Source organism: Rattus norvegicus, chromosome 17, assembly GCF_021556685.1.
Source record: "Rattus norvegicus strain SHRSP/BbbUtx chromosome 17, alternate assembly SHRSP_T2T, whole genome shotgun sequence".
In the NCBI taxonomy this organism is placed as follows: Eukaryota; Metazoa; Chordata; class Mammalia; order Rodentia; family Muridae; genus Rattus; species Rattus norvegicus.
The window spans coordinates 50,964,074-50,979,946 of NC_141550.1; the positions used below are offsets into that span (position 1 = coordinate 50,964,074).

The window sequence follows — 15,873 nt, forward strand, 5'->3', positions numbered from 1 at the left end:
TCTGTGCTTTTGTCAAACTAATATGCACCCAAGGTCTGTAGCAATCTTTAGAACTTGAGTACAGCCTACACGAATCCATTGTTAGCTCTCAAGCCACCAATATTTGAAGAGCATGCTAAGCATGCTTTCAAGCAGTTGATATGTATCCTTATGCACTTGGAGTCAGACATGTTGCCATTGTGCCATGAAGTCACCCCTTATACAGTCAGAATACCATACTTTAAGTAACTTTTCCTATTTTCTGTACTATTCTGGAACTAGCAACCATATCACAAAGTCTCTCCTCATCAATAGCAAATTTTGCAACAAATAGAAATCAAGACGAGGTTAGTTGGTGTCCTAGTTGGTTTTAATTAACTTGACATAGCTTAGAAGAAAGCCATAACAAAGGAGTTGCCTGGATCAGATAGGCCTTTTGACATGTCTGTGGAGGCACTGTCTTGATTTTTAATTGATGAAGGAGGAATGAGTCTACTGTGGGCAGCACCATTCCCTAAAAGATGGTCCTAGACTGCATAAGAAAGGTTGCGAAGCATAAGGTTGAACAAACAGGCCATCAGGCAGTGTTCCTTCATGGCTTCTGCCTCAAGGTTCTGCCTACTCTGACTTCCCTCAATGACAGACTGTGATATGGAAAGTGAAGTCAAATAAATCCTTTTCTTCTTTCATTTTGGTCACAACAATGGAATGAAACTAGAACATCTGGGTAGAACTTTCTATATTACTTTTGACAATTATCTTCTAGATTTCACTGTTTAGAAAGTTATATAGAGAATATGAAAGTGCAGAAGGTCTTGGGATCTTTGCCTAGATTTCTCCATTCCAGTACAAATAAGAATATTTCAGTTATGTTCATCAGCTAAGTATTTATGTCATCCCAAAGGTAGAAGTTCCCTGGAGTTCTGTGTTCTCATTGTCCAGATGAAGAAATGAGAAGGATCGAAGGAGTGCTGAAGGCAGGGCTGGAGGTGGACTGTTAGTTCCCATGAGAGCTGCCTGTGTAACCTTACAGAGGAAATTACTACAGGGATAGAAGCAGTGGGATTCCCAACTATAGACTGCTGCTGCTCTTACCTCACTTTCCCTAAATGATGCTGTAGCTGAAGCTCTTGACAGACTGAATGCTATGACATTTTATGAATTATAAATTTAACTTTAAAAGGATTAAAATTAAAGAATAAATATTTTCTTCAGGATTTATTTTAAAGAGAAAGTCATGAGGCAACTCAGGTCTTCAAGAGACCATTATAATCCCATAGAAAAGATTCCGGTACTTTGGCATAGGATGGCAGTTGGTATACCTCTTCACAAAATGATATTGAAAACTCTGCCCATCACAGCCTTCCTCTAGCAAGACCAATGGGAGACTGTCACCCCAGAAGCTCATATCCTATGGCCATTTCTGTTGGAGCAGTACCTGGTACTGCAAATCTGCCTCACACATTCATGCATTTCCTTCCAAAGTTACAGGGTTTTCCCATCCTCGACCGCATCTCACTCAGCTTTCAAGCTACTACTCTAGTCTTCCGTGCAGTCCCATCAGAAGCCCTAAGCAGCTGGGTTCTATTCCAACTCAACCAACTGCTACGCTGTTACCATGGCAATAACTGTTTGAATTAACTCCACATCTTCCTTGAAAAATCATCTCCAAAGATGACAAAGTTAATGAATTTTTGTTGTTGTCAGTTTGGCTTTAAGTGCAGGGCACAGTATGAACTAATGACACTTTGTGGCATTAGATGTTTCTGCAAGAATAAGTGCTGAAGGCGCTGTCCCATTCTCTGGATGTCCTACCCCTGTTCTCCCACCCTTCCTTCACAGGGGTACAAATGACCCTCTCCCCATTCCACCCTTGTAGGAATCCATGCTGCCAGTTTCTTTTTTGGTTCCTTTCTGCCCAGGACTGCATGAGTTTCCTCAAGTGGGGGCTGCTAGGCCTTCCCTCACTTCCTCTGGGAACCAGACTTGTGCCCTGCCCTTCTTGAGCAGAGCTCCTCTTGCTGCTCCATTGGTCTAGGAGTGGGGCTCTTAGTCCCTTTGCCTTCCCCATATTGCAAACCAACACTGTGTGTGCATGCATGTGTGAATGTATGTGTCCATGTGTGTTTGTGGAGGCCAGAGTTCAGATATTTGCTTTCCACTTTGGTTTTTGAAACAGAATTGCTAACTGAAACTGGATCTTTCTGATTGGCTAAACTGTCCTGCCAAATTCTTGAAATTCAGTTTCTGTCTCCAGGGCTTGGATTATATACATGTACCCACCATAGTTGACTTTTGGTGTGGGTCCTGTGATCTGAACTCAGGCCCACATACTTGTACAGCAAGCCAACCACTGAGCCGTCTCCTCAGCCTCTGGTCTTCATGCTAAGTAGTGGCATAGGCTACTACATTTGCACAGAGCCCACCAATAAATTTGGAGAGACAGGAAGTTCAAACAAGGAACAGACACTTCTAGAAGGGATTCAGCTGAATGAACATACTTCTTATTTTTCTACAGGACATAGTCCCTCTCTGTATTTTCATATGGACAATATTAAAGCTTTATTAATTTCCTTTTAAATTTTTGTTTAAGTATTTATTTAGTCTTAATTTATGTGTATATGTTTTGCCTGCATACATATATGGACACTGCCTGGATGCCAAGTATGTGCAGAGGCCACAGAAGGGCGATAGAGTTCCTGGAACTGTAGTTAATGACAGTTATAAGCAACTTTGTTAGTATTATGGCCTGAATCCGGGTCCTGTGCAAGAACAGCAAATTGACTGTTGATCATTGAGCCATCTCCTTAGCCTCAGTCTTTTAAAAATTAGAATTATTTGGTATTTTCTATTTCTATGATAATCTACATTTACTTTTCCATTTTATTAATAATTCTATTATTTTCATCATTATTTATTTATGATGTAGTAATAAGTTGTTGAGTTGGTAGATAACCTATGATTTTATACATAAAGGAACCAATAACATATAATACATATGCAGTACATAGTCCAGAAAATAGGATTTTTGACAAAGCAGAAACTGATTTTCTATTTACATACATTCTGTGAAGACTGTGGCAAACACTGATATGGAAAGCCATAATAACATTCGCCATTACAAGATGGCGCTGGCTTCCGCTGTGCCCCATGTGGAAAGCCGCGATAACATTCGCCATTACAAGATGGCGCTGGCTTCCGCTGCACCAGCCCGACTTCCTTTCAGGAAACTAGCTGTGTGCACATGTGCAAGAGTGTGTTCGCGCCAAGTCTTTGCCCACCCCAGGGCGTGCCAATGAGATCATGGGTAAGCGTGCATTCTTGCTGGCGGGACGATAGCTCGAGACATTTGGTGCCAAAACCCGGAAAAAACGCCTCACCATCGCCGGCGCCGAGGACAGCCTCTGCTTGCGGAGACGGTCCAGAACTGCAGGTCGAAAGGTAAGCTCTGAGAGTTATGTTTGGTCTTGATCTCTCTCATCTCATCTCTCTCCCCCATTAGAAGATGCAGTGGAAGAGTTTGTTATCATTTTGGCAGCGCTCATTCTTTTTCTTTTGGTTTTTGATTTTGCGGCTGCCGCTAGGCACAGTCAGAAGTTGTGCCTAGAAGATGAGAAATGCCGCCCAACAATAATAGCAGGACAGGGGGCATTAGAGGAGTTACAGGACAGCATGTCAGAAACAGAGCGAGGTGAAAGATTAGAAGCTTTAAGAAGGAAAGGTGCACCTAAGAAAAAAGGCCCTTCCAAGGACCCTGGATCCGAGGAAGCAAGAGATAAGGGAAAGGACGCCCTGGGAGAGAAAAAGGGAGGAGATGAAAGGAACACAGTATTTTGGGAGAAAAATTTTGTCTTTGTGCTTGTAAAAGGTGTGATTAGGCTCTGGAAACTTCACAGAGTCATACTGATCAGATTTGATAGAGGTAGACCGCCTGAAAAATTTATTCAGGAGAATCAAACAAAAAGATATCTCGATTCTAAACTTTTGTCTTGAGAATTTTACAGAGTATGCCTACTTGGATTCCTGGTCTCAAGGACTTTTAGCTGGGACCAGTCAGAACACATCAGCTACAGCATTAGTTTCATTTTTCCTACCCCCTACCCCCAAGGACATCTCAACGCCCATGCACAGCTTGATGGAGTTAATGTAATTGAGTTGTGAGTGGAAATATTCAGGACTATGTTTCACTTCCATACCATTTGTGAATGTCAGTCGTGCTGCTCAGATATCCCGTAATATATCTCAGTATCTTACAGGAATTTGGTTTCAACACGTTGATGGACTAATCCAGGAATTGAGACAATCCATCGTCCATATCAACTCCACTCGAGTGGATGGTCACCATGGAAGTGGTGGGAAAGGGGAAATCCTACCTCTCTGCTGACTCCTATTGGAATCTGGGTCGCTTTGGTGGGACACCATCTAGTTTTTTCTCCTCTGTCTATTGTCTGTCCTTGGTGCACCAAGCTGTCCATGTATGTCAGTTTATGTCTGTGGTTTTTGTTTCTCATTGTTTAAATGTTTTATGTTTCATGTTCAAAAGAAAAAATGGTAAAAACATTATCTGCCAGTCGTTCACACCTTGATTTGGTTTTAACTCGTTTCAAAAGGAACAAATGAATAAAAAGCAGTTTCAATTGGCCTTTAGAGCCCTACACCTGTAGCTAGGAGCATAGGTCAGCTGGAGAAGCTGCCCGGGGCTGAGCGTCTACCAGCGGCTCCTCAGCTTCTATGTTACTTAGCAGGTGACAAGCTGCTTCTCTTAATATTACAGCTAGAAAAAGTAAAAATGGTGCTTGGTCTAAATATTAAAGATATGTGCAGCCAATTCAATTTGTTTCTGATTGGTTTTAAATGTATAAATATGCTCTACATGCCTTGGTTATGGACTATTGGCTTTTAAGGTATTGGATATGGTTAAAAAGGTATAATATTGGTAACAGAAAGTTGACATAAAACTGGTAATTTGGATAGAGTCATTCTAGACAACATGTGACATGAGCCAACCTAGGGAAACAGGTCTAAATTGAGATAATATTTTTATGGAATTCTTACTCTAGAAACCAGTCTTCTAAAAGAATTTAGGACAATGTCTCTTTGTTGAGGTATTGGAGACCGCACCATCATGCGTTCATATGTAGGAATTGGCAGTCAAACTTTGTAGCATGAAGGATAGACTTGGTGTTTTGGAGACTAGATTTTAGAGACTAGGTTGTTGGAGGTTGAGTTTTGCTTTCCAAAGTTGTGGTTTACCCTGAAGTTATCTGTATTTTAATGCTAATTCCACTGCCACAAGGACAGCTGCCTAGTCACTACTCAGAACTCAAGTGACCTTGTGGTTGTGCTCTGGTGTTACACGGAGAACTTAAGGATTGTGATTAAGGATTGCCAGTGTTGCATTGACTAACTAAAACTTATTTATTATTGAGAAAAAAATCAAACAGATAGAGATTGTTACAGGATTTACGAAGGATTGATGAGGTTTTAGAACTTGTGAGAGCATTACAGCCTGTTTGCTTACTCCAACTGCCATTTCAAGATAGATTTAGAGGATGTCCTGGCGATTGTGAGTTTTCATTTCGTGAGCTTGCTTATAATTTTAGAGAGCCCATAAAGTTATATCATTAAAAATTTTTACAAAGGAATGGCTAATAGCCTTGTATTATATAATTTTGTCGCTTCTTCAATGTAAGAAGTTAGAACTTTAAATCTTTCAGTGTATACAGAAATTTTTACTACAAACCTTTGCTCTCAAAATGAGCTTTAATATTTGGGGAGTAGCTGTTATACTACTCCAGAAAAGAATATTTGAAACTAATTTTAAACTTCTAAAGATATGTTAGTTGGCTAAATACCTCACCTTACCAGAGGACTTAAGTCTTTGTTATCCTCATTGGAAATAAAGTTTGTGAGGTGCTAGAGAGATGGCTTAGTGGTTAAGAACACTAAATACTGTTCCTTTAGAGGCCATTTAAGAACTCAAACTGGATTGCCTAGACCTCTTAACGAGGGAGGACAATACTAGACAGTTTATATCTTAATAAATAAAAAGGGGGAGTTATCCCTGTATGCTAAATAATACTCCTTTTATTTCAATGTTAAAATTTGGATGCCAAGGAACTCTGAGTGTTTATGGCACACTACAACTAGGCATACTTCTGCCTAGGTGAAATAGAAAGATTCACATATTGACATGATCCTGTTCAGATATTGTATATGGGGAAGAGGGAATCTTTGTGTTTTTTCTACAGGATGCTACAAGAGTATGCCAGCTGCCTGAGTGGTTGGTGAGACTTGCTGATCCTGGGTGCATGAAGATTCAGCTTTCGTGGTTCAGGTCCCTGGAGTCATTCCTCTGCCCTGAGAGGAAGATGGAAGATCCCCTCTCATCTTTTGTCAACCACTGCGTGTGTCCCGTCCCACTGTGGCCTACGCTCAGACTCTCTTTGCACTGCTGCTTGCTGGAGAAGACAGGACTCCAGACGTTACCCCTGCCCCCCTTATTCTCCTGGAGACTCTTGCTGCCTTAACTGGTGTTGTCATCTTGCAGTCTGTAACTTCACAGGAATGACATCTGCGTGAAGCTGCTGTGGACTGAGGAACTCTGCCCTGGTAGTACAGATCTCAGACATGGTTCAATTGCCTGCTGGTTGTTCCAGAGAAGAATGACCGATCCTAAACTGTCCTGGGAAAGACCTTGTTACTTTCACTGCTATTGTAGCAGCCATTACTGCTGCAGCCATTGTGTCTGCAGTGTCTAGAGTTACCCTCCCCCAATCTATTGTTAGGCAAGCACAGTGGGTGAACTTTCTGGAGTAGTTGCTAACAATTGGGAATTCTAAATTTTACTATAGGAGCGGCTTGACTATGGCCCTTGGTGGTAGCAGCTGAGGAGAACCAGATGAGGTGCCCACTACTTATCAGGAGTGGCTCTGTTTGGTACAGCCCTATGCTGTGGCTTAGTGTTCATGCTATGGTTGGTTTGCAAACTCAGATCTCAACAGAAACATGACAAGGTCGTTGTCACTCAAGCACTTGTGGCCATTGAACAAGGGGCTTCCCCTGGAACTTGGTTATCTATGCTCAGGAATTAGTCGGCATCTGAGTTCTCTGCTCTTGCACCCCATGGATTTGTGGGTCCATTGCATTGGGATGAGAGAGACTCAATGATTCTTTGATCAGCCCTTCTATATCGCTGAGGTTTCCTCATTGCACGTGATAGGGTGATCATGATTTCCCCACTAACTCATTTTCTGGCTGGCCTCTTTTGTAGAGTTTGCCCTAGGTCGTTTAGCAGTTACTGTCACACAGCACTGCGGTATCCCGAGACGGGCAACTTTCCTCATGCACAGACCAATTTAAGACACGGGGCCCGGTAACGATAGGGTTACCCTACGACGGATAAGGCTGTGACATTAGAGGAACGACCTAAGACAGGAGCCACAGCAGATGGACATAACTGCATAGGCCTAGACCAGCCTCATTCTAGTAAAACAAAAAGGGGGAGATGTGGAAAGCCATGATAACATTCGCCATTACAAGATGGCGCTGGCTTCCGCTGTGCCCCAGGTGGAAAGCCGCGATAACATTCGCCATTACAAGATGGCGCTGGTTTCCGCTGCGCAAGCCCAACTTCCTTTCAGGAAACCAGCTGTGTGCACATGTGCAAGAGTGTGTTCGCGCCAAGTCTTTGCCCACCCTGGGGCGTGCCAATGAGATCATGGGTAAGCGACCAATCAGGCATGGACACGCCACATTAGGGTGTATATAAGCAGCACCATTCTGGGGCTCGCTCTCTTCCTCTTTACGATGCAATAAACGCTTTTCTGCAGAAGGATCCTGGTGTCCTCGCGTCGTTTTTGCTGGCGAGATGTTGGGCGCACGACACACTGACATTCTTAGGCGCCATTTTCAACTCTCTATACGTTTATGAGCATTTTGCTATCCATGAGCTTGCTTACTGTTGGCATTTATTGTTTTTTGCAGCGTGGGCACAGCCATACCAACCAGAAATGGCCAAAGCCGTAAAGCTAGCACAGCGGTTGGAGACAGTTTCAGCAAATCTGAGGCAAATGCTGCAATCGCTGTCAACTCTCACTTTTAAATTTTGGTCTCTGAATGTTGTATTTTTGAGAAATTTCTGCATTATGATTCTTTTTATGTCTCTTCCTAAGAAAACCATGACTGAGTCCTTTTAGAAAAGTCGTAAACTTACTATCTCTTCTGCATTTAGGGAAATAACTTTATCTGGTCCTATTTGGAAGTAGTCCTTATGCCCTGCAGATTGTGATAAGCACAGATGAGGCTATGATTCTAGGAATCTTCTCAGGGTATCTGCCCCCAAGCAACTGGAACAGTATAATCGGGACAGGATAAACAGAGATACTTGACAAACTCTCACTGGCCAGGAGAATTGGCAACAGATTCATGACTGACTTTTATAATATGCTTACAGCTCTCTGAAGATGTGGTTTAAAGATAGGGGATCTTACAGGGTACACACCTGGAGTAATAGAACTCAGTAAATAAGACAGATTAACTAAAACAACGCAGATGATGTAACAATATAGTAAAAAAGTTAGGTACTAGGATTTGCTAATTCATAAAAAGACCAATTCAGATCTTTTCAGTTTGTCTGGGGTGTTTTAAAACTTCAAATACTGCCAGCCTAAAAAGCAAACTGTATATAATGAATGTTTGCTTTAGTGGATGCATTCTTTAGATTCATTGAATTGGAGTTATAAAGACAACAATAAAAATAAAATCTGTTCTATTCGTATTTTCTAATTGTGACTAAACTTGTAACCATGAATATGTAATGAAAAAACAAACACATGTCCAGAGACAAAATGATGTAATCGTTACTTCTTAGATAATTATTAGTCTATCTTTGTTCTCTGAAATCCGTATAAATAAAGAAGCCGATTGCTCTAAGACCCCCCTGACCACTAAACCTGACTCAATCCTTATCTCCTCTCACTGCTCAACACAGCTGCAGACACCCTGCAGGTCTTCCTCTTGGCTGTGTGCATCATGGTAAAAGCAAGTATCTGAGAAGTTGGGTGGGTCTCTAACCCAGCACAAAAGGTATCCTTAAGGTCCCTTATAGATGCAAAGCCTGTATAGACTGGATTCATAAATATTTATAGATTCACAGGTCTAAAATATGTACCATTGGTTCAATATTGGGCCATCACCAACTTATGAAAGTAAAACCATATATGGCAGGCAAGCATAGAAGACAAGATAGTAACCATGGACATCCATATGGTTTTGAGTTATGCAGTCCCTCCCCCCAACTTTTAATAATATACACTGCAGCCTAGTTGCATCACCTGCACCAAAAAGTCAGAACCCCCTTAAACTCCCATATGCAGCTGGTTACATGTGTTTCCATTTCTGAACAATGGTATAAGTTCCCCCACCCCCTGGTAACAAATTATACAGCTGCTACTCAAGCAGCTAAACCACACCTAGTTAGGTATGAAGACTCAAAGTGCCAGTCTGGCTGGAACTAGTTTTTGTTGCATATGTAGTAAGACAAAAATGTCCTCTATTAGGGGCCATCTTATGCCTATGGACAGTTTGCCATGCGTATGACTAGGTCAGATGTATTATGGAAGAGGACATGCATAGCAGAGAGATGATGACATAACCTAATCAATACGCTTGAAGGCTGCTCCAACTATGCCCCCCAGTAGCCAGCCATCCTCTTGGGCTCTTCCCAAGCACAATGGGGAAGCATAATGGGGACCCTTGGGTATATTCCCTCATGTGCCCTTCTATCCGTCTTCTCAGTGTATCTCTCTTTAATCTGAACTATTACTTTGCTGCAAACTAATTTATCTTGTTTCTTTTGTAGGTCTGTATGAGACCTCATTTTCTATTGTTTTTGATAAGAGGCCAAGGACTTGGAAACACTCTGTCCAGACATAACTTCCACTAGCACATAGGCATGAACAACAAAGTTATTTCAGGCTATATGATCCCTAATTACAGGGATTTCCCACTGTCTCAGGTGGAACACGGAAATAGGTCTGATTCTCTCCACTGACAAAAGAAGTGCATCAGAACAATCAAGGTAGTTTTGAAGAGACACAGCAGTGGCTCCTTAGCATTTTCCCTAGCATACATTTGATTCTTTGGTATAGTCTCAAAAATAATAATGATCATGATGTCAGGGAAATGTTCAGGTCAGCTAAAGCCTGGATAGGCAGTGATACAAAGGATCATCGGAGAAGCTTTTAGGAAGCAGCAGAGTGAATAGAGGGGGAAGGGGATAGTGCTCTCACTGCTGCCTCCTCCTTTGGCTCCTCCATCTCTAGCCCAAGGTCCAGCCCAGCAGTAGGTGCAGCAGCAGTGGTGGGAGGCTCCTCTGCCTGGGGCTCTGTAGGTAGAGCCTGCTCAGTTTCAGCCTTGAGTTATTTGGTGGTAAGGAGAAAAGAAGACTCAACATATGAATAGGTGACACTGCAAAACTCTGGACAATCCAGAATCCCATCATCACTCAGAACAGGCAGCCAGCTCCACTAAATCTATTCTAGAAAAATGAATTCTCTCATCTAGTGTCATGGGCCCTTACAGAACTGAAGAGTCATGGAGTGGAATTGTGTTGAGTTTCTTCTGAACATGCTCCAGAGCAGTTTCCTTCAAAGCTGGACCTACCACTACATTCACCTGTGACAGTTTGTCTTCATGCCACTGTGCATTATATGAGAGAACCTGAAATGACTCTTCTGTTGTATGGAGAGAGAGAAGGAGAGAGGGGGAAGGGGGAGGAAGGGAGGGAAGGAGGGGAGGGAGGGAAGGAGAGAGGAGGAGGGAGGGAGGGAGGAAAGGAGAAGGGGGACAGAGACAGAAGAGAGAGAAGAGAGAAGAGAGACAGAAGAGAGAGAGAAGAGAGAGGAGAGAGAAGAGAGAGAGAAGAGAGAGAGAAGAGAGAGAGAAGAGAGAAGAGAAGAGAGAGGAGAGAGAGGGGAGAGAGAGAGAGAGAGAGAGAGAGAGAGAGAGAGAGAGAGAGAGAGAGAGAGAGAGAGAAAGAGAATATCAAAGAGAATATCTCTAGAAGGTCCAACATTTGCCAGGTGAAAGGAGAAAGAGTCTATAGATCACATAGTTCTGTGATCCTTTGGTGTATAAATATGTACATGCACCAAATATATCTTTCTAGTTGGGAGAGCAGGCTCAGCAACCTGGCTACTTTGTAAATTGCAGAATGTTTGAATTTTTGATTCACTCCCTTTTTTTTTACTTCCATCAAGAAACTGTAGCAATCAACTGAGTGCTTGAAGAATTATAAGGCAGCTTTCTCCATGGTTTTAATTAGACTTTATACTGTGGGGGCAAAATAAGATGCTGTTGTTCCCATGAGACTACTATATATAGCCAGCCTACAATACCCCTTATGCACTGAATCAGGTCTCTAGTATCTCTTAGTTCAAAACCTTCTGCTTTTCCTATATACTTAATTAATGCAGTATATAATGAATTTTACATAAAAGCAGTGGGGACATTGTTTTAAAGCTGATGAGAAGTCAAGAGAAGATTTTATGTACAACTCATATAAAATATCAAAAACATTGTGCATTTTAACAATGCAAAGATAACTGAAAATGCAGAACAATGTTTGGATCATTGCCTTGGATTTCTATAAATCTGGAGAAAGTCTGGATCTATATTTAAATAAGAACAATGAGGATGGTTTTAGACATGAGTCTAAATGTATCTATCTGTTAAAATCAAAAAGTGCACCTACAGCATGGAGTGAACAGACATAGGATTGGAATTTTCTCACCAGCACACAAGTTCACTGAGTTCTAACAACTGTAACTGGGACTTAAGTCCTAGAGAAAAGTGCAGCTTACTAGTAATGAGCAAGTATGAAACATTGTATAACGCCCACTACTGAAACGAGTCTTACGGGCCTGTCTTTTATTCCTTCTGAGATATGAAAATACAAATATTTTCTTACGATATACCAATGAAGTTCAATGTTTAAGCAACACCTTATGGGAAAATCTGGAGTCCTATTATGTGAATTGGGCTCTGCTTCCACTGTTTCTGTTGTTGTGCCTATAAGGTATCTGCCTTGACAGATGTTAGTGGACCTATAACATGCTATGTCTACTTGTGGGCTCTAGAAAATGATTCTTTCTTCAGAATGAAAATTTGTCAGAATAAAGTCGACTGTGTGGTCTTGGATTACATATTCTGAAAACCCTCAGTGCTGTGACTAAGCCATGTCAGTAAAGAGGCAGAGAAGAAGGGCTGGGAGAGTTGAGAGTCTATTCATAAGGCAGCATGGGACTTGCCTTCTAGGACTGCCTTTTCAAGCTTAGCAAGGCTATTCAGTACAAACTCAGAGGATTGGTGACAGCTAAGGAACAAGATCTGAAGACTTAAAACAGTTTCAACTGGTACATAGTGATGTTCTGTGGGTCATGAGACATAGGCCAGGAGATATGAGCTGAATGCCAGCTTCAATCCCTTTTGTCCAGCTAGTCAGTGAGTCCAATATTGTGGCTTCTGCTATTCTTGACATGCTACACGATATCAACATACTGGTAGTTATAGTTTTCAGTTCCAGTGCATGGTGATTGCCTACGACCTTGTAGCAAGAACCTTAGTTACAAGTGCAATGCTGGGCAGGACAGGTTGTGATCCTCAGCAGAGAAGTATGAGGTTTGCTCAGGAGAATATGTGTAGAGAGGACTAGAGGGAAAGCACGGAAGTTCACATGACCAACACAACTAACAGAACCTGTAGAGATTCTCAAGGCACTAAAAGGTCATGGTTCTGAGCTTAGACTTTCTATGCTGAGGTAGTGCTATGCGTTTAAGCATGACCATTAGTTTTTCTTCTCTTCCTGAATTTCAGAGTTTTCCATAACTGTTCACAACTGATAATTTTAAAAAAAGAAACCTCACCATCCAAGTTTTATCATCAAGGCTGAGAATAACCAATATGAGAATGGGCATAATAAGCTTCTCTGGTTTTGTTATTAATACCATACCCTTAAAATAAGACTGAGAGTCTGTTCTACATTGGGTGTACAAAAACACGATAACACATTGACAAGGTATCAGAATACTGCAAAAATTAATGTTTAGACAAGAATTTCAGAATTTCTTATTCAAATGTAAACACGTATCTTATGGGGAAACACCAATCCAATGCCTGTTTCATGCCATAGGATAGGTACACTTTTTGATTTTAAGAAGGAGATACAGTTAGACTCATGTCTAAAGCCACCCTCATTGTTCTTATTTAAATAAAGATCCAGATTTTCCCCAGATTTCTAGAAATCCAAGGCAACGATCCAAACATTGTTCTGCATTTTCAGTTATCTTTGCATTTTTAAAATATGCAATATTTTCAATGTTTTTATATGAATTATGTATCAACCTCCTCTTGGCTCTTCTTCAACTTCAAAAGTCCTTCATAGCACAAACTCAGCTGGCCAGAGAAGAGCAATGCTAACAACCTCTTCAACCCTCAGCAAGTGCAAGCCCTCTCTCCTGCAGCAGGGTAAGCACACAGTGACATCTCTCAAGGTCTCTTCAATCAGCTTGATTAGGAAGCTGCTGAAAGGCTTCCCATGGGAATTGTCATTCCCACCTCCCAAGAATCTCCTCTAGTCTCCAGAGTAACTCTTTCCTACTCATGCCACAATGTTAGTCTCTTCATTAGCTGGCCTATAAATGCTTCTCTCTAGAACTTATAAAATGAAGAGATGAGATGAGAAATTAGTAGCTCTAAGCTCAAGGAAAAAGGCAATATGTTAGTCAATACAAATTCTTGAGACAAATTCATTTTTAATCCTTTAGCTTAAGTTATAGCCACATAGAAACCTGTGACTTTGATCGGTTCATTGTGTTCCACTGAGGGTCATAAGTATCACAAGAAGCTGGTTCCTGTTGGTGTCACTGTGCCAGAAATAAACAAGCTCAAAGTCAGATTCTAGGAATATGTTCTCATTTTTCTGAAAAAAGGGGAAGCTGTAAAAATCACATTATGTATATTAAAGTTCCAGACAGGCTAGTGTAGCCAACTAATTTTCAACTGTACCATGATAACAACTGTCCCCAAATATGGTCACATCAATTTTCCAAGCTACCTACCATATTCTGATCTGTCTGCATCGTGAATAATGAAGTATCCTGGGGCTGAAAAGGGAAAGAAAATGGGCCATTTCAAAAAGCCATATGAACTCGTAACCACCAGTTGTATCAACAAATATATTTTAACGTTTTTGAAAGTTCCCTTTCAAATTATTAAAACAATACCAAGTAAGTGTTAACATGAGTTATTCTAAACATAAATCTACACTATCAGAGTGCTCCAGGAAACACCGCTTTCCTGGACAGAGCCTGAGTGTGGTTTGTGATCTTCAGATGCCTTTTTCCCCCTGGAGAATCACCAAACCTATCACTGTATGTGATGTGGCTCACCTGGACATTCTAGAAGGAGCGCTTAAAAATCATCAGCTCTGAGAAACTTATCTCCTTTTTTCCCCAACAGCTGAGTATCTTTTGGATCGGAGTCACTTCTAAGAACTAGTGGAACAAATGGCATAGCACTATGGAGCACTTAATGTGCTGGGTCTGGGTTAAGTGCACTGACACACAGCTCATTTCATCACAACAATGTTATTTCCATTACTCAACTTGTAAGTATGTAGGTCCAATTTTGTGCTGACGCTCTTAATCATTTTGCTGGATTGATGACATAAAATCCACACAGAAAAGACGTACAACACTCTCTGCTGGGAGCTCTTATAAGAAAACAGAATCTCCTTACCTGGGTAAAATCATTAAATGAACCTCCAGAAGCCTAAAAGAAATGGAAACCAGGTGTGACTTTTTTCAACAATTCCACAAGATGAGTGAATATTCATTAGACAAGTAGGAAAGAAACTACTACCACACACCAATTTAAAAATAATACAACAGGCTGCTTTGTTCGAAAGTGCTCAGGAGCTACAAAGAACCATGCTGCATTATTATAAATAGGCTGACAAAAAAAAAAAAGGCAAAGATGGACACGCTTCAGTGTTCACCAACCCTGACCTTCTAAATGATGACAAGGTGATTCTAGCAAAAACCATGGGGGTTGATCTCTCTTTTGGGTCACTGATACGAATCACTGTGATAAACATCAACCAAGAGTCGAGAGCTTTAGTGAGACTGGGTAAAGCATTTCATGTGTTTTTACTGAGCAGAGCCACATTAGTGATAATCTCTGTTGCTCATAGTTTAGCACACTTTGGTGTCTGAAACAAAAATGAAAATAAAAGGGGGGTGGAGGGAGACAGAGAGAGGGTGGGGGAGGGAGAGAGAAAGAGAGACTCAGGAAGCGGGACGGCAAAAAGGACTCCACTATTTCCCAGCACAATCAATATTTAGATTTTTTTTTGTCAACCTGTTTGTGTTTGGTTTACATAGGTTTCAAGAGGTTCATATGTCAAGGAGATCAATGATGGAAATGAAGTTGGTGAGAGACATAAGGAAAAGCAGAGCCCAAGGACGTCTGGCTAGTCTAAGCTACATTCTAGGGTATGTACCTCATCTTTATCAGCCTCTATTTCTTGGTACAACAATCCATATCTCTGGTTAGCAATTTCATCTTCAGATAAATCTGAGTTGTTGATGTCATTGTCTCGGGAACTATCAGGACTCTCCACGCTAGTGTTCCAGGATGCTCCCTGACCCAATGGACTAGTTGTCTCCTGGCTTTGGTCCAAGCTGCTATCACTGGTATGTTTCCCACATATATCAGCTGGTAAGTTCTCCTCCAGTCCTTTCTCATTTCCTACCAAATGTTCCCAGCATCTATGTAAACCTTCTATATCTCTGATATGCCAGTGGCTATTAGATTCCTGCCATTTGGCAAATG

General features: G+C 41.3%; 1 pseudogene across 1 annotated transcript in view; it reads right to left on the reverse strand.

The window, feature by feature from the left end:
- The window catches only part of LOC148000168 (amphiphysin-like), an 87,977-nt pseudogene that overhangs the window by 22,222 nt on the left and 49,882 nt on the right, over nt 1-15,873 (reverse strand). The window contains exons 13-15 of the transcript XR_015641693.1: nt 14,779-14,811; nt 14,100-14,144; nt 10,272-10,394 (exon numbers count right to left, since the gene is read on the reverse strand). The product of XR_015641693.1 is annotated as an amphiphysin-like (transcript). The remainder of the gene's footprint in view (nt 1-10,271; nt 10,395-14,099; nt 14,145-14,778; nt 14,812-15,873) is intronic.